At 39.5% G+C, this 20214-nt stretch overlaps 1 protein-coding gene and 1 pseudogene across 6 annotated transcripts in view; one reads left to right on the top strand and one right to left on the bottom strand.

Moving 5' to 3' along the window:
- Positions 1-20214, top strand: part of ANK2 (ankyrin 2) — a 683028-nt gene that overhangs the window by 92093 nt on the left and 570721 nt on the right. The window lies entirely within an intron of this gene.
- Positions 6435-8772, bottom strand: LOC129035270 (eukaryotic translation initiation factor 2 subunit 3-like; annotated as a pseudogene).

Raw genomic sequence — 20214 nt, forward strand, 5'->3', positions numbered from 1 at the left:
CCATGCCGGCTAATTTTTGTATTTTCAGTACAGATAGTGTTTTACCATATTGACCAGGCTGATCTCCAACTCCTGGACTAAGCGATCCACCCACCTTGGCCTCCCAAAGTGCTGGGATTACAGTCATGAGCCATCACAACCTGCCCAACTGTTCCTTTCTTAAGAGGCCTCAAAGGTGGGGAGAAATAAAAAGTAGCTTTTCTTCTGGGAAATGTTACATGAGGACTAATTCAGTAAAATATAATGTCCCTGTATCATTCAATCTTACAGAGTATTTGAGCAGTCTTTCTAGCTCCCAATTTTAAAGAGGGTTTTGATAAATTTGAGCACTTGTCTAAGAAACACAGTGCTCAAAGGATATGGGAAGAATTGTGAAAATATCTGCATCTCTTTATTTGAAGAAAAATTCTATTGACGAGGAGTTAAGTTTATTTCATGTGGCTTCAGAAGGCAGAAGTTGGATTACTGGGTGGAGGCAGTAGGAAGTAGATATCTCCTTAAAATAAGAACTTTCTAACATATGAGAGTGGAATTGGACACCTTGTGAAGCAGGGAGAACCCTGTGCTTGGAGTCTTTAAGCAGAAGCTGGTGAGCCACCTGTCAGGAATATTGTAGAGGGGATTCCCACAGTAGGAGAGGATTGCCCAGATGACCTCAAAGTTTTCTTGAGTCTGAAGGAGCAAGGTAAAGCTGTAGATTTTTGAGCAGCATATATAGGGGTACATATTCGTAAAAAGGTTTCACCTTTTTGTAGGAGCATCTTAGGAACCAAGATCACAAATGTTGGAAAATCAAGATGGAGGTAAAGAAAGCCTCTTACTTCTTCTTCTTCTTTTTTTTTTTTTCTTGAGACGGAGTCTTGCTCTGTTGCCCAGGCTGGAGTGCTGTGGCGTGATCTCAGCTCACTGCAAGCTCCACCTCCCGGGTTCACGCCATTCTCCTGCTTCAGCCTCCCGAGTAGCTGGGACTGCAGGCGCCCACCACCACGCCCAGCTAATTTTTTTTGTATTTTTAATAGAGACGGGGTTTCACCATGTTAGCCAGGATGGTCTCGATCTCCTGACCTTGTGATCCGCCCACCTCGGCCTTCCAAAGTGCTGGGATTACAGGCGTGAGCCACCGCGCCCAGCCTATCCTCTTACTTCTAAAGCAGCCTACACTTTGTTAGATAAAAGAAGTAAAAATATTAAAATCTAAATTAGATTTTAATTTAGTAAAAATTAGATAGAATTCCTACATCTTTATGAGTAACAGAAATAAAGGGAATATATGTATATTGGTTCTTTAAAAGACAAGTTCCTAATAACATTACAGATAGATTGTATGTTAGTAGATGCTGGTAACTACTTTTACAGAACATAAACCACATTTTATTTTGTTCTTCAACACATCCTTTCTTTTTTTTTTTTTTGAGACGGAGTTTTGCTCTTGTTGCCCAGGCTGGAGTGCAATGGCACGATCTCGGCTCACTGCAACCTCCGCCTCCTGGGTTCAAGCGATTTTCCTGCCTCAGCCTTCCGAGTAGCTGGGATTACAGGCATGTGCCACCACACCTGGGTAATTTTGTGTTTTTAGTAGAGACAGGGTTACTCCATGTTGGTCAGGCTGGTCTCAAACTCCTGACCTTAGGCTATCCGCCCGCCTCAGCCTCCCAAAGTGCTGGGATTACAGGCGTGAACCACCGTGCCCTGCGACAACACATCCTTATATTTAGTTTCTTTTTTAGTAGGCACTGATGTAAATTTTGCATCAGGCAGGATATCAGAATTGGACCTAGCAACAACTAAACATTTGAAGGATTTGAAAGCATTCTTACTGTACAAGTAGTATTGCCATGGAATTTGAATCCTTTTAGTATTAAAAAGGATCCACAGTCTACAATGATCAGCATTGTTGATAACTATAAAATGGTTACTAGGGAAGGATGGTTGTTATTTTAGGTGCTTGGTGTTTACTGTGGGTCTCATAAAAATAAATATTTTATGCTAACTATAGCAGAAAAATATTTTGTCGGATGCAAGGTTTATGAGAAACTAATTTCATCTGATACAAGGTATGTAAGAAATATAGAGATGCTACACATTCTATAATTTTCCATCTTCCCTGCTTAGTTGAGTTACTACCATTTTAGAAACATGGAAAAAAAACATAGACCCCAAAGAAAGGAGAGGGATAGAAAAATTTTGCCCTATTATAAAGGAAGATGTGAATTTTATTTGCATGGTATGCTATTTCTTTTATTGTTGTTTTATTATAAAGCTGAAACATGCTTATTATAGCATCTTTTGGAAATGAGTGCATTATTTTTAAACCTCCCATCTGCTACCTCAAAACTACATTTCTTTTTTCTTTTTTGGATAATATAAACTTACAATTCCTTTTCATCCGAAATTTTAAAATAAAACCAGAAGAATGTGGTTTACTTCAAGGGGAACTTCAATTTATACTATTAAAAACCTGTAGGTATTAAAAATGCAAGAAAAACTTAAAATTAAATTTTTAGATCTTGTGATGCCGTTTGTTAAATCATTTTGTCAAAGAAATTAAAACAAGTTGTAAATAAGTAAAGGTTTTTAAAAGCGCTGACTTGACCATTATTAGATTGCTACATGCACCTATGCATGTAACAGAATTGCACATGTACCCCATAAATTTGTACGAATAAAAAAAAAGGCAAATCTAAACATGTTTCTTTAAGAAATTAAGGTTTTAATGTGAAATTAGTTATATGAAAGGCCAGAATAATATTTGTATTTTTCAGAGAATTTAATATTAAGGCATATTAGTTATCAAATAATAATTTAGAAAAGTAGTAATAAGAGAAGTAGATTTTATCATTGTTATTTACTCTGAAAACCCGTGTTAATAATTTTGTCTCATTATGTCATTACATACTAACAATTAGATAGGAATTATTTTATATTTTGGTTTATCATATTACTGAATAACCAAATGATAGAAACTTAAAGACTGAAATGTACTAAGAGATGATTTTGTTATATACTATCTTTCATAAATGAGAAAACTAAAGCTCAGATAGAAATAAAATAATTTTCTTTTCTTTTTTTTCCTCTCTTTTTTTTTTTTTTTGAGACAGGGTCTTACTCTGTTGCCCAGACTGGAATGCAGTGGTGAGATCTGGACTCACTGCAACCTTTGCTTCCAAGGTTCAAACGATTCTCCCTCCTCAGCCTCCCGAGTAGCTGGGACCACAGGCACGCGCCACCACACCTGGCTATTATTTTTGGTAGAGATGGGGTTTCACCATGTTGTCCAGGATCTGGAACTCCTGAACTCATGTGATCTGCCTGCCTCGGCCTCTCAAAGTGCTGGAATTACAGGCGTGAGCCACCGTGCCCAGCCAATAATTTTCTCCATTGAGTAACAAGCAGCTCCTCAGCACCCCATAATCACATTTTAATCACATTTTATTTGGTTTATAGCGTAACTAATTGTTGACTTTACCCCCATCCAGTGTGTCAGAAGACATTTTACAATGCAAACACAGAACTCTGAAGTGCTTTTGTGACAAAATGTGAATTTCAATGTAAGATAAGCTATAAAAAATTATGAAAATCCTTTGGAAAGTTTTCATGCAGTTAATAGTTTATTTGCACAGATTTCTAACTTGGATGTCTTATAAAATTTGTTGATGTGAATTAAGATTTTATTTGTAAGGATTTGATGTCCTTAAAGTAGTATTTTGATAGACAAGTCTTGTTTGGAAGAAGAATCAGATCATTTGTTGGGAGATAGTTGATTAAGTGATTAATAGAAGCACAGTGTGTAGATATCTTATTTGTTTATTGCTTTGTCTATTCCTAGTTAATAAAGTAAAATAATCCCATGACAAATACTCCTGGAAAAGCAATTTAGGTATGATGAAGTCAACAAGGTCTAGTTTGTTTGTAGCAAAGTACAATATATAAGCCTAAATTTATGCTTAGTGATTTTCAGGCATCAAATTTAATTTCTTTCATCTATATGAGTTGGTTGCTCTGTTTTCTTTTTTGAGCCAAGGGAGGTACTGAATGCAGAGATAAAGAAGCACTTTCTTCTGCCATTCCCCCTTCTCTCCCTCCTCCCCAAACTATTTTAACAGGGAATCAGTATTAAGTGCTTTCATCAAAGAGTAAACTTGCTGCCAGGAGTCTCATTTGCCTGCCAACATAAAAGTTTGGCTACAGATTTTTGATTTTAGGGTAACACAGCTTTTTCCAGGAGGAGGCAGTGAAAGAAATGGACTCTAGGCAACTGTGAGCATAATAGAATAGAATGAGCCTGGGCTATAGAGTCAGAAAATAACTAGATTTGTCTCCTAGTCCAAAGCTGATAACATGTTTGTTATGAAAATCAAATGAGGTAATGAATGTCAAGCAACAATAGCAGTATCTGGTACATGCTGCATAATTTTTAATTTTCTCTCTCTCCCCTACAAATCTAATTCGACTTCTTTTGGATTCCTTTGGAGACTAAACTTTGCAATAATAGAAGTAGGGACAGAGAGCACTGGACAATCCCAGAAGCCATCTTATCTGTGGATATTATTTTCCAATAAATGTAGAAGAGAGATTGAGATTACCACTCTCCACTGTGCCCCATCCCTAACACTCACTATAACTTCAGTGTAAATCCAATTAAACTAGATTCCTAGGAGATTCATGTTTGGATATATTACTCAGAGACTTGACATGATGATAACTAGCCCTTCATTCTAGGGAAAGGTAACCCAAGAGTGGCCCCAGTTGCTCACAGAGTCTCAGTGCTCAGGTGAAGTGTATAAATATTTCTCTCAATGAAAGATGAGCAAGACCTACAGACCCTAAAGTTAGATAAATGTCAAGATCCAGGTACAGGATTAGAAAGGAGAAGTAGATTAAATTTTTTTTTTTTTTTTTTTTTTTTCCCGAGACGGAGTCTCGGTCTGTCACTCAGGCTGGATCTCGGCCCACTGCAACCTCTGCCTCCCGGGTTCAAGTGATTCTCCTGCCTCAGCCTCCTGAGTAGCTGGGATTAGGATTACAGGTGCCTGCCACCACACCTGGCTAATTTTTGTTTTTTTAGTAGAGATGGGGTTTCACAATGTTGGCCAGGCTGGTCTCAAGCTCCTGACCTTGTGATCCACTTGCCTCAGCCTCCCAAAGTGCTGGGATTACAGGCATGAGCCACTGTGCCCAGCCTTTTTTTTTTTTTTTTTTTTTTTTGAGACAGGTTCTTACTCTGTTGCCCAGGCTGGAGTGCAGTGGTGCGATCATGGCTCACTGCATCCTCAACCTCCCGAGCTCAGGCAATCCTTCCATCTCAGACTCTGGGAGTAGCTAGGACTATAGGTGTACACCACCATGCCCAGCTAATTTTTGTATTTTTTGTAGAGATGGAGTTTCACCATGTTGACCAGGCTGGTATCCAACTCCTGGACTCAAGTGGTCCTCCTTCCTCAGCCTCCCAAAGTTCTGGAATTGCAGCATGAGCCACAGCACCTGGCTGAGATGAATTTTTAAAAAAATTGTGATAAAATATACATATCGTGGTTGGGTGTGGTGGCTCACACCTGTAACCCTAGCACTTTGGGAGGCCGAGGTGGGCAAATCACCTGAGGTTGGGAGTTCAAGATCAGCCTGACCAACATGGAGAAACTCAGTCTCTACTAAAAATACAGAGTTAGCCAGGTGTGGTGGTGCATGCCTGTAATCCCAGCTACTCGGGAGGCTGAGGCAGGAGAATTGCTTGAAGCCAGGAGGTGGAGGTTGTGGTGAACCGAGATTGTGTCATTGCACTCCAGCTTGGGCAACAAGAGCAAAACTCTGTCTCAAAAAAAAAAAAAAAAAAAAAAAAAATATATATATATATATACACACACACACACATACATATCGTAAAACTTATCTTTTTAACTATTAAATTTTTTTGAACTTATATAGAGACGGGTTCTCACCATGTTGTTCAGGCTGGTCTTGAACTTCTGGTCTCAAGCGATCCTCTCACTTTGGCCTCCCAAAGTTCTAGGACTACAGACATGAGCCACCATGTCTGGCCACCTTCTTTTTTTTCTTTTCTTTTCTTTTCTTTTTTAAAATAAAAACTTTATTTCAAATAGGTCCAGTGGTATGTGTGATACAACAAAGGCCTGTTGTAACAAGCAGTTTCATTTCAAAGCTGCATTGAAGTACAAATCTGAAAGTGTTTAACAATGATCAATGTCTGCTAAAATGTATATTAAATTGATCAACATACCATTTTTGACATTATTATATATCCAACTCTTTAAGTAGAAGAAGTTAAATTTTCATCACAAAAAGTGAGGATCACCTGCCAGTTTCTACAAAGGTAATGAGCTGTGAAATGTATTCCCTCATTTGGTTTTGAAAATACACCCTCAGGTTACTAAGAGAAATTCTGACTTTGCCCAACTGTGTTATTTAACTGTAATTCTTCACTTGTCATCTACTGTTGGCTTCATGGCCACTCTTCTTCCTATCTGATCCCAACGAATTAAATGCTAATGTTTCTCAACTCTTTGGCTAAGGGCAATTTTTTTCTCCTACTTTTGTGCACACAGGATTAGTGAGAACTATTTTACCCAAATCATCTTTGACTGCACTCTCTTCTTCCTGTAGATAGATCCTATGTTTACTATAAGAACTTCACTCATAGACAGCTTTTGTACTTTTTCTGCTTTTTTGCCTTCTTCTATACATACACCTAGAAGCTGTCTAAGCAGTAAATAGGACATTTCTCGTCCTGTCACGATCTTAGGTACAGCTCCAACTGCACCAAGCACCTGCCCTGCCATTCTATGAATGTTGGGTAAATTTTTGTTCCAACTCCAATAAGACTCCCTGGAGCAGTGTACTGAGGATCATTGTGTTCTGCAAAAAGTGATACAAGTTTGGAAATGATTGTTTTACACATGAGTTTTCCTTCACTATTTTTGGGAACAATACCAAGTCTGGCTCCTGTCTCCTGGACCACCTTTAATACACCTTTTTAAATACTGCCACCAGTTGTACTCCCTGGTAATATCATCAATATCACAGCCAGGTTTGTTAACATCAAAGGGCCTAATAACAATAAGTTGGGGTTCTGAAGTAAAGTCTCTTGGAGGTACTGAAATTTTCTTTACTATATACTCATGGACAACTTCAGGATTGTATTTCAGCTTAGCAGAAATGAAAATAATAGGAGGCTCTTCTGCTACTCTACTTTATATTAATACAATTGAAAGATCTGTTCATACTGTTCTTTAGCCTGACTTTCTTTTACCAAATTAATTTTATTTTACAGAATGAAAGTATGTTTCAGCTTCATAATATCTATGGCAGCCAGGTATTCAGAGAAGTCTGAGGTTGAGGACAAGATTCATTGCCGGCTACCAACAGAAAGGTCACATCCATCACTGCTGTACCGTTCAACAAAGTAGCCATCAAAATATCATGGCCAGGACAGTCAACCAAGGAAACATGTCTGACTAGTTCAAAGTTTCCTTTGGTCCCTGGAATGTCTATAGGGAACTCATCAAGGTGTACTACTTCCACAGAATCTGTAACATTCTGGCGGAGGAAACTTGAGTCATCAAGTTTATAAATCTTGGCATTTAGCGTGTCCAAACTTGACAGTAATATTTCTTTACAGTTCATTTTTGAACCTGACAGTGTGAATGACAGAAATAGTTTTTACAATTATGGATTTTCTTTTCTTCTTCTTCTTTTTTTTTTTGAGATGGAGTTTCTCTCTTGTTGCCCAGGATGGAGTGCAATGGCATGATGTCAGCTCACTGCAACTTCTGCCTCCCGGGTTCAAGTGATTCTCCTGCCTCAGCCTCCTGAGTAGCTGGGATTACAGGCATGCACCACCACCCTGGCTAATTTTGTACTTTTAGTAGAGAGGGGGTTTCTCCATGTTGGTCAGGCTGGTCTTGAACTCCCAACTTCAGGTGATCCTCCTGCCTTGGCCTCCCAAAGTGCTGGTATTACAGGCATGAGCCACCGCGCCCGGCCACAATTATGGATTTTCTATGAGCAACATGACCAATTGTACCTATATTAGTTGTGGCTCATCTGCTTGATAACTTTGTGTAAAAGTAGAGTCCACTCAGTAACATCCTCATGCATAGCATGGTATCTTTAGCCCCACTGGTGTACCACAAGGGTGTGGTAGTGCCAGGACTGACCATCTAACTTACTCAGGTTGGTACCATTGTCTTGGCTTGTCCATGGTAGGTCTGATGGTGCCTAGAGCCCCTGGCGTGGAGCTCATTTTAACCATTTTAAAGTGTACAGTTCAGTGGCATTAAGTATATTCACAGTGTTGTGCAACCATTACCACTATCCATCTCCAGATCTTTTTTCGTCTTGCAAAACTGAAATTCTATACCCATTAAAAAATAATTCCCTATCCCCCAGTCCCTGGCAACCACCATTTGCTTTCTGTCTGTATGAGTTTGACTACTTTAGGTACCTCACATAAATGGAGTCACACTATTTGTCCTTTTGTGACTGGCTTATTTTGCTTGGTGTAACGTCTTCAAGATTCATCCACAATGTACCAGGTGTTAGAATTTCCTTCCTTTGTAAAGCTGACTAACGTTCCATTGTATGTATATACCATATTTTGTTTTATCTATTTGCCCATTGAAGGACACTTGTGTTGCTTCAATGGGCAAATGGCTATTGTGAATAATGCTGCATGAACATGGGTACACAGACACCTGTTCGAGTGCCTGCTTCCGATTCTTTCTGGTTATGTGCCCATAAATGGAATGGCTGGATCATATCGTAATTCCATTTTTATTTTTTGAGGAACCTCCATAGTGTTTTCTAGGGTAGTGGCACCATTTTATATTTCTACCAGCAGTTTACAAGAGTTTACGTCCAACTTTACGTCCTCTCCAACATTTACGTCCAACTTTACGTCCTCTCCAACATTTTTTCCTTTCTTTTAAAATTTTTATTTATTTATTTTTATTATTTTATTTTATTTTTTTGAGATGAAGTCTCGCTGTGTCACCCCGGCTGAAGTGCGGTGGCATGATCTTGGCTCACTGCAACCTCTGCTTCCTGTATTCAAGCGATTCTCCTGCCTCAGCCTCTCTACTAGCTGGGATTACAGGCGCACGCCACCATTTCTGGCTAACTTTTGTATTTTTAGTAGAGACAGGGTTTCGCCACGTTGGCCAGGCTGGTCTTGTAACTCTTGCCTTCAGGTGATCCGCCCGCCTCAGCCTTCCAAAGTGCTGGGATTACAGGAGTGAGCCACCGCGCCCGGCCCACCTTTTTTTCTTTTTGTAAATAATGACTAAAATGTGTAAAGCAGTAGGTTAATCCTTAATAACATGAATTCTGATGTACAACACATAACCTGTCTCAGTTCCTAGCCTAGGATTCACTCACATAGAAGGTTCTTGTTGAAAGAATGAACAAGAATCCACACACCACATGTAAAATTAACTACCTATAGAAAATAATCTAGGAAGCAATATAACACAGCTTATTCATCCATCCATTCATTGAGTTAATGAAATGGAGTATATGCCATGCACGATGTTAATTATTAGGAGTTCAAATTTCAGCAAAATGTGGAGTCAAGACAAATGTGGTTCCTTCTCTCCAAGAGCTCATATTCTGGTCTCTCTTGAGGGAGGAAGGCTGAGTCAGCAGGATATGATAGGCCAATTAAAGTATCCTTTAAAAACACCTAACCCTTCCACCCTTCAGACTACATTTTTTCAATCCACATTATGATTAGCAATGCTACTGTATTCTAGTTTTGCCGATATGCATTTTCTTTTACAAATTAGTATATATACTAGTATAGTGAGATATAGTACAAATCTAGCGTGTGTGTGTGTGCATGATATATTTATATCTCACAGGAATTTACTTCATATGATTCAGGCCCTCTGGAGTTCTGGGAGTGAAATAAGTCCTAATAGCTGTAAGGTATTCATTGCATGTAATGAATTAACTTCTCTCTGCATCTAGAATGGTACCAGTTATTTGCCATCGTTGGGAGAATTGAGAAATATTCACTCAATTTTTTGTGCTCTGTGTTCAAATGAAGAACCCCTTTTGAGAAAGTCAGCCTCACTGGCTTTTCTTTTTTTTTTTTTGAGATGGAGTTTCGCTCTGTTCCCCAGGCTGGAGTGCAGGCGCAATCTCGGTTCACTGCAACCTCCACATCCCAGGTTCAAGCGATTCTTTTGTCTCAGCCTCCCGAGTAGCTGGGATTACAGGCACCCGCCAACGCAGCCAGCTAATTTTTTGTATTTTTAGTAGAGACAGGTTTCACCATGTTGGCCAGGCTGGTCTCGAACTCCTGACCTCAGGTAATCCACCCGCCCTGGCCTCCCAAAGTGCTGGGATCACAGACAGGAGCCACCGCACCCGGCCAGCTTTTCATTTTTAAATGAAGTAATAAAATTGAGCTTCTGAACCTGCAAAGCTGAGAACTATTCATTGCGCTATGGTAATGACAGAATTATGTAGGACACCAAGGTAGTCAGCTAACTCTACAGTGACATTACTGCTTCTGCCTTCTGTGTGAATTCAGAATGAGGGGGGCATACATTGGCAACAGAATCATAGTCTGATTTCCTTCCTGTAGAGGTGGGGAGAATGGGCTTATTTTTTGTGTGTGGGATTTATGTGTCTTAAATGCAAATTGTTCCTCAATCGTCAACAAAATGCTGTAAAAATCATGCTATCGTTTTGTTCATTATAGTGAAGCCATGCACTGAACTGCCTTCCTGAAGATAAATGTATACATAGTGCCTTGCTCCTGAGGATCTGCATTACTCTTTCTACTTACTTAACAACTGTTTATTGAGATCCTACCATGTCCTTATTACTGTGCTTTGTCCTGATAATACAAAGGTGAACTGATCCTGTGGTCTAGTGGTGGTGGGAGACAAGTGAACAGACAATTATAATTGCTAAGTGTTAATAAATGACAGAGAAGGCACAGGATGCTGTGGTTACACAAAAAGAGACTCTTAACTTAGGCTAAGGGGATTAGGGCAAGGCTTCCTGGAGGAGCTGATAACTAAGCTAAAACCTGTGAATTGAATGGGAGTCAGCTAAGCAAAGAAAAAGAAAAGTCTTTCTTGGAGAAAACAGTACATAGAGAATTTTAGCACGGGTAAGCATGCAAACTAAGGAAAATAAAAAAAGATGAGTGTGGTTTGAGATCAGACTATGAGGGTAAGAGATGAAGCAGAGAGATAGCAGGCACGCTCTCAACTAGGATGTTATAAACCCTCTTCAGGACTCTATTTTGAGAGCAATGAAGATCCATTAAAGCGCTTGAAGAAAGGTGTATCATAATGAAATTTATGTTCTGGAAAGATAACTCTAGCTGCGGTACAGAGTATGATTAAGGGGCGGGTGAGGTGAAGGTCTGGGAGACCATTCATTTTTTTTTTTTTTGCAATAATTCAGTAATGAGAAAAATTTATAAATTTGTGTGATATTTTCCAGGATCTGGTGACTTTTGTTGTTATAGGATGTGGGGGAAAAGGGTCACTTCCTGGTTTGTGGTTTGGGCCACTAGGTGAGATGGAGAAACAGGAGGAGTGGCAGGTTTCTTGAGGAAGATGACAAGTTCAATTTTAGGTGGTTTAGATTTGAGGTATTTGTGCAACAACCGAGGAGGCTTTCAGGGTGGAAAGTTTAGAGGGAGATTGGAGGACACTGTTGTTCATATTTGAATTGCTGCTCTTCTTGCCAATCCTCCTTTAGGATGCCACTGTGGAATTAAGAATTAATGAATTAGAGATATTTCCTGTGGAATTGGATCCAAAAGGTACAAAAGGAAGGAGCATGCAGCTTGCTGCTTCTTGGGAGCATAACCAGCTGAGGGTGCACTGTTTTATCATTTTCCACCAGCAGCGTAATGCTTGCTCCTTCCCATTCATTTCAATATATGTATTTATATTTTAAATATGCAAATTTACATGTTCACAGATAAAGTCCTTGATGTATCTGTTGATGTGCTTATCTCTGGGAAGTGGGATTAGGTGGAGGAGACGGGCATTATTACTTTATATAACCTTATATTGCTATGCTTTTTTTGCACAAAGCAACTTACTTTTATGAAGAAAATTAAAATTATTAAGTAAATAATTGAGTAGAAATTTTGAGCAAATTGGGTTGAAAAAAATACTTGAAGTGACAGGCAATATAGACTTTTTTTGAAGAGCAATATAGACAACATAGGAGTTAAAACAAAAACAAAAACAAAAATGATATGCCTCAAACTATATGGGGCAATCTTCCTGCCCATGATTCCTCCCGAGGTGATACATTAGGAATCGTGTGCAAATGATTTTTGTCATCCAGTTGCTACTTCTTATTTATTCTTCTGTAGCAAGCATCCAACATTACATCTCTTATCAAGACTGATGCTCAACTGGTACTCACCGGTAGGCTGCAGTGGTTATTTATAGCCTGTGTCTGTTCTGATTGGTCTGATTACTGGCTGTTGTTATAACTGCTGCTTTAGTGATTTATATTCTCTGACACCACTGATTTAGGAAGTCTGTCTTGACATCTGCCTCTTCCTTGATCTCCTTTCAAGTTTCTCCAGTATTCCCTGGAGAATATCTATCATAGTAGTAGATATATAGTAGTAGTTATCTATATAGCATCTATAGTAGCCTGAATAATGGTTCTCAAAGGTATCAGGTCCTAATTCCACGAACCCTTAAATGTTACCTTACTTGGAAAAGGGTCTTCGCAAATGTGATTAAGGATCTTGATACGGCAAGATTATACTGGATTATCCAGATGGGCCCTAAAAGCCTACTTTATAAGCGATAGGCAAGTGCCTTTATAGGAGGCAGGCAGAAGGGCAGTTTGACACAAGCACAGAAGAGAAGGCTAGGGAAAGGAGGAGTAGATCGTGAATTGAAAATGGAAGCCTTGAAGACTGGAGTAATGGATGTAGCCCAAGTCAAAGAATGTTGGCTGCCACCAGAAGCTGGAAGAGGCAAGGAGCAGATTCTCCCTCTAGAGCTTCTGGAGGGAGCACAGTCTTGTTGACATCTTGATCTCATCAACCCTGTGAAACTGATTTCAGAATTTCTACTTGCAGAATTGTGAGAGAATAAATGTCTCGAATATTGCATGGAACATACTCATACTAAAAAATATACTATTGTTTATTTAAATGCAAATTCAATAAGGCAGGCCTCTTGTATTTTATTTGGTAACCGTATATAGAGACTATGTCTTAATCTCTGTATTGTTCAGCATGTTTGATCAGTGGATGTTTGTTGAATAAATAAATAAAATGACAATTTTGCAAAGAGTTAAAAAGTATTTTTAATATTGAAATTTCCAAATAGTATAATAGACAGAGAATAGTATAATGAAGCCCCTTATAGCCAAATAGTATAATAGAGAGAATAGTATAATGAAGCCCCTTATATACATTGCAGCTTTTATAATCATTGACGTGACCAATCTCACAGTTTTTTTTTTTTTTTTTTTTTTGAGATGGAGTCTCGCTCTGTCACCCAGGCTGGAGTGCAGTGGCGCGATCTCGGCTCACTGCAACCTCTGCCTCCTGGGTTCATGCCATTCTCCTGCCTCAGCCTCCTGAGTAGCTGGGACTATAGGCGCCTGTTGCCACGCCCGGCTATTTTTTTTTGTATTTTTAGTAGAGACAGGGTTTCACCATGTTAGCTAGGATGGTCTCGATCTCCTGACCTTGTGATCCGCCCACCTCAGCCTCCCAAAGTGCTGGGATTACAGGCGTGAGCCACCCGTGCCCGGCCAATCTCATAGTTTTTAAAACAATACTTTATTCAAGAGAAGCAGCTCTGATGGTATAGTTGTTTGATTTTCTATTTATGGGCGTATGTGTGAGTGTATGAAGGGACAGGGCTATGGTGGCATTAGCACTGCATTTCAAGATGCTACCTCCTTCGACAAAAATTGAAGAAATCGAGAGTGATGAGCATTTGCATATAGATAACATGAGAACAAAACACAATGTAACTCATTGAGGGAGCTTGTTATAGAATGCCAGAAGATATCGAGGACATGGATGATATTTTCTAAATATAAATTGTAACATGTGAGGTGGGAGGATTGCTTGAAGCCAAGAATTCAAGACCCATATAGAGGACATGGATGATATTTTCCAAATGTAAATGCAAATATAAATTGGAACATGTGAGGCAGGAGATTGCTTGAGGCCAGGAGTTCAAGACTCATCTGGGCAACACAGCAAGACCCTGTCTCTACAAAAACAACAAACAAAAAACTAGCCAGGCATGGTGGCACATGCACCTGTAATACTAGATACTCTGGAGGCCGAGGCGGGAGGATTGCTTGAGCCCAGGAGTTCAAAGCTGTCGTGAGCCATGATTATGCCTCTGCACTCTAGCCTGGCTGAAGAATTGTGACCCCTTCTCAAAAAAAAAAAAAAAAAAAAAAAAAAAAATTGCAACCTGGACACGAAAATTGTGCCTCACAGAATGGCGAAGAACCAATCAGAACGGTTAATCAGAACTTTATTCTGAACACCCAGGAAGAATAGGTTGGAGATGTAGAAGTGACTAGCACTGAGGAAGGGTGTGACCAGATCATCCCTGAATGCGAAGTAGCCACGGAAAGGAGGGCTGGGCAGAGTCAGACCACTGTTTGTAGGAAAATTAGGCCTCAAAAAGTCAAATGAAAGACACGTATAATTGCATCATGAGGATGTTGAAAGAGAAGCAGGTGCCAGAGAAATGGGAAATTCTTTAAAAAAATGAAATTTTACGACTAAGCTTCATACATTTTTATGAAATGAGAGGAAACCAGAAGGCATCTGTGGCAGTTGTTATTGGTTGCCTACCTTTGTACCAGGTAACATGAACCAAGATGGGCCAGGCCAACAAGTCAGTCAACAGATCATTTTTGGTGCTCGCTATGCACCAGGCACTGACCTAGGCACTGTTGTAAATAAGCTAGACAAGGGTTCATTTCTTCAAGAGCCAATGTTCCTGGGGTGGTGTAAAACAAGGGTGTAGGGACTGTGACAAAGTAGATAGGCATGCAGATTTTTTTTTTTTTTTTTTTTTTTGAGACAGAGTCTCACTCTGTTGCCCAGGCTGGAGTGCAATGGCACGATCTCGGCTCACTGCAACCTCTGCCTCCCAGGTTCAAGCGATTCTCCTGCCTCAGCCTCCTGAGTAGCTGGGATTACAGGTGCGTGCCACCATGCCTGGCTAATTTTTGTATTTTTAGTAGAGACGGGGTTTCACCATGTTGGTCAGGCTGATCTCGAACTCCTGACCTCCTGATCCACCTGCCTTGGCCTCCCAAAGTGCTGGTATTACAGGCATGAGCCACTGCGCCCGGCCACATGCAGATTTTTGTATCTTCATTTTTAAATTTTTAAGCTTTTAATTATTATGGGTACAAAATAGGTGTATATATTTATGGGGTAGATGTGATATTTTGATACAGGCATACAATGTGTAATAATCACATCAGAGTAACCAGGGTATTCATTACCACAAGCATTCATCATTTCTTTGTGTTAGAAGCATTCCAACATTCCTCTCTTTTAGTTATTTAAAAATATACCATAAATTATTATTGATTATAGTAATCCTATTGTGTTATCAAAACTAGATCTTATTTATTCTCTCGAAATATATTTTTGCACCCATTAACCATCGCCACATTTCCCCCCGTCACACTACCCTTCCTAGCCTCTGGCAATGATCATTCTACTCTCCATTTAATTGTTTTAATTTTTACCTCCCACATATGAATGAGAACATGTGAAATTTGTCTTTCTGTGCCTGGTTCATTTCACTTAACATAATGTTCTCCAGTTCCATCCATGTTGTTGCAAATGACAGCGTTTCATTCTTCTTATGCTGGAATACTACTCCACTGTGTGTATATATACTACATTTTCTTTATCCATTCATCCACTGATGAATACTTAGGTTGATTCCAAATCTTGGCTATTGTGAACAGTGCTGTAATAAACATGGGAGTGCAGATATCTCTTCAATATACTGATTTCAGGCCAGGTGTGATGCCCATGCCTGTAATCCCAGCGCTTTGGGAGGCTGAGGCAGGCGGATTGCTCGATCCCAGGAGTTTGAGACCAGCCTGGGAAACATGGCAAGATCCGGTCTCTACAAAAAATAAAAAAAATAGCCAGGCATGGTGGCGCATGCCTGTAGTCCCAGCTACTTGGGGAGACTGAGGTGGGAGGATTACTTGGGCCCAGGGAGCTGAGGCTGCAGTGAGCCGTCATGATGCCACTGTACTCCAGCCTAGGTGACAGAGTGAGACCTTTTTTCAAAAAAGAAAAAAATGAAAAAATATATATACTGATTTCCTTTCTTCTGGATGTATACTTAGCAGTGAGGTTGTTGGGTATTATGGCAGTTCCATTTTTAGTCTTTTGAGGAATCCTGTTTTCTTTGTTTAAGAGTGTGCTGGGAAAACAAAATGAGTCTTCAGGGGAAAAATCTGGGTCTTGGGTGGCCCGTTTCCAACTCTCTTCTATTGGATAAAGCTGGTGTTTATTAGCATGGCTTCCAAGGCACTCTCTGATGGAGCTGTCTTTTAACTACCTCTGCATCCTCATGTCTTGCTGCTCCATACATCTCAATTAAGCAGTGTAGAACTGTTTCTAGTCCTTAGGCACACTGTGCTGTGCTGCAACTCTGTTCCTGTCATTCTTTTGTAGGGGCCTTCCTGTCTCCTATCACGGTTGCTATTAAAATACCTGAAACCCATTAAGTGTCAATTGAATTGAACTGAATGAGACTTCATATTGTTTTTAAGGAACTAAAAATCTGCTTGAGGAGACAAACATGTATGCAGATACCTTCACAGAAGTGCATTTAAGTCTCATAATGAGTTCACAGTTTCAGGTTGTAAGGAAGAATATGGCAGAATACCAAAAATGGGCAGAACAGTTACTATTCTTTGAGGAGAGCTGGAGAATGGCAAAGGTTCTGGATGATGGTGAATTTTATCCATGTTTTTAGAAAGGGGGTAAAATTTGGATTTTGATGTATACTTAGGTTTCACATTAGTCCTCAGCAACATTTAGACTGAATTTTAAAATAAGTGGTTTGAGAGTACTTAGATTAGGGAGAAATAATCAGTAGGAATAAGTTTGGGTTTACGAAGAGCAAATGAGATCAAAGAAACCTTGGTCTTTTCTTTCACAAGTCTCCTAGTTAATAAAGAAATGCTGAAAATCCACTATTTCAACCTGACCTTGGGCAGTTCCCCAGAAACAGCATTTGGTTGCTTTGTTATAGGACTTGGCCCTTTGCTCTTTGTCAGACTGTGGGTGAGACCAAAAAAAGACATGTTTATTAAATTTGCAGATGACTAAGTTTTAATGCTTTGAAAAATAGAATTGGGATTTATAATTGGGCTCAAATGATAAACCAATATTGAAAAGATGAAATCTCAAAAGGATTTATATAACCATATATGTACAAATAATTCAGCATTCATGTGCTTATGTTCAAGAAAATGAAGGTCTATTTTCAGAACAGTCAGTGAGAAAGTTCTAGTGATTTTAGTTGACTGCAAGCTCAATGTGAGCCAATAGTGGAGAGTACTGCCAAGACATGGGGATACAAATCTACATTGCATTAATAACAGCTGAGTGTCCAGAATAAGGGAAATAGTCATCCCACTTCTTTGTGATTCTCAGACCACACACATTTGGAGTCTTGAGTCCTTAGATCTGGGTTCCCTATTTCAAGAGGAAATATTGACAAAGTGGAGCATATCCGGAAGTGGGTGAGCAGGATGATGAAGACAGCAAAAATCATGTCAAATAGGAAATGGCTGAATACAGTGGGAGCATAATTACTCTCTCCCATTATGTGAAAGAAGGAGTAATCAAATATTATGTCTCTCCAGAGAGCAGAACTAAAACCAGTGTGATTGGAGAATTTAAAGAAAGCAAATTATGATACAATACAAAGAAGAAATACAAACTTCAGCTCTTGAAATTTAAGTGGGATTAAGTATTAGTTGGCAGTATTGTAGGGATGATAATTCTTCCCAATTCAATTTTAATGAAAACTCAATAGAAAACAAGAAGACAGAAACACCTGTGGTATTTTTGTAGGGCTGGGGGCAAATTCCAAAAATCACCTAGAAAAATAAATAATAATGACTTTGAAAATTAGATAGAGAAGGTTGGTTGATCACTACATAGGCTATAATGATTAAATGAAAATGACACTGGTACAGACAAATCAATGGAATAGTTATTTCAGGGATAGACTCTGATATATCAATAACTTAATAGAAAACAAATGAGGTATAACAACTAGGGACATATAGACTATTTATTTATTTATTTATTTATTTATTGAGACAAATTATTTCTCTGTTGCCCAGACTGGGGTGAAGTGGTGCGATCTCGGCTCACTGCAACCTCCGTCCCCCTGGATTCAAGTGACTCTCCTGCATCAGCCTCCTGAGTAGCTGGGATTACAGGCGTGTGCCACCACACCTGGCTAATTTTTTTATTTTTAGTAGAGACGGCATTTCACCACGTTGGCCAGGCTGATCTTGAACTCTTGAACTCTTGACTTCAGGTGATCCACCCACCTCAGCCTCCCAAAAGTGCTAGGATTACAGGCGTGAGCCACTGCGCCCGGCCCAGAGAAACTATTTAATAAATTTTCTAGGACAATTCATTTGGTAACTGGGGAAAGACAAAACACTTCAAAAAAACTTCCTAGTAGTTTAAATTATATGTTAAATGGTTAGAAATAAATAAATAAGGGCCGGGCGCGGTGGCTTATGCCTGTAATCCCAGCACTTTGGGAGGCCGAGACGGGTGGATCACGAGGTCAGGAAATCGAGACCATCCTGGCTAACACGGTGAAATCCCGTCTCTACTAAATATACAAAAAATTAGCCGGGCGTGGTGGCGGGCGCTTGTAGTCCCAGCTACTCGGGAGGCTGAGGCAGGAGAATGGCGTGAACCTGGGAGGCGGAGCTTGCAGTGAGCCGAGATCGCGCCACTGCACTCCAGCCTGGGCGACAGAGCAAGACTCCATCTCAAAAAAAAATAAAAATAAAAATAAAAAATAAATAAATAAATAAAACCAGGCCATGCGCAGTGGCTCACACCTGTAATCCTAGCACTTTAGGAGGCCGAGGCGGACAGATAGGATGAGCCCAGGAATTCGAGACCAGTCTGGGCAATATGGTGAAACCCCACCTCTACTAAAAATACAACAACTGAGGTGGGAGGATCACCTGATCGTGGGAAAGTCAAGGCTGCAGTGAGCTGTGATCGCGCCGCTGCAGTGAGCCGTGATCGTGCAACTGCACTCCAGCCTGGGTGAGAGTGAGAGCCCATTTCAAAAAATAAACCAAAAACACAAAAATTAGAAACATTAGAATTGAGTACTTAGAAAATCCCTGCGTTTGGGAGGAATGTTCTGTTTTATTACATTTTACTATACAACATTTCAAATATTAAAATAAATAGATAGTATAACAAATACTTGTATATTTCTTATCTAGGTTTGCCGATTGCTAACATGTTGTCATATTTACTTTATTTTTTTAAAGCATTTGGAGGTAAATTATAATGTTGCTTTACCATTATGTTCTTTAGTATCTCTAAAATAGATATTTATTTTTTGTATATATACGTATATATGTGTGTGTATATATGTATATATGTGTATATATATGTGTATGCATACGTGTATATATATATATATATATATTTTTTTTTTTTTTAGTAGAGATGGGGTTTCACCATGTTGGCCAGGCTGATCTTGAACTCCTGACCTCAGGTGATCCACCTGCCTTGGCCTCCCAAAGTGCTAGGATTACAGGTGTGAACCACTGTGCCTGGCCAAATAAGGATATTTTTCTTAACTAAGCACAATACTTTTATCATGATCACAGCTACAAAATTAAATAATCCTCTGCTATCTTCTGATACCCAGTATATATCCAGATTTCCTCTGTTGGCCCTAGTGTGTTTTCCAGCCAAGTTGCTCAAATCAGGATCTAGTCAATGACCTGCATGATTCTTAATATGTGGTGAACTATGGCTCATATTTCTCTGTTAGTTGAGAAAAGTTCTCTTTCCTTCCCGCTTTTTTTTTTTTTTTTTTTTTTGAGATGGAGTCTCACTTTGTCACCCAGGCTGGAGTGCAATGGTGCGATCTCAGCTCACCACAACCTCCGCCTCCCAGG

This window comes from Pongo pygmaeus, chromosome 3, assembly GCF_028885625.2.
Source record: "Pongo pygmaeus isolate AG05252 chromosome 3, NHGRI_mPonPyg2-v2.0_pri, whole genome shotgun sequence".
Classification (NCBI taxonomy): Eukaryota; Metazoa; Chordata; class Mammalia; order Primates; family Hominidae; genus Pongo; species Pongo pygmaeus.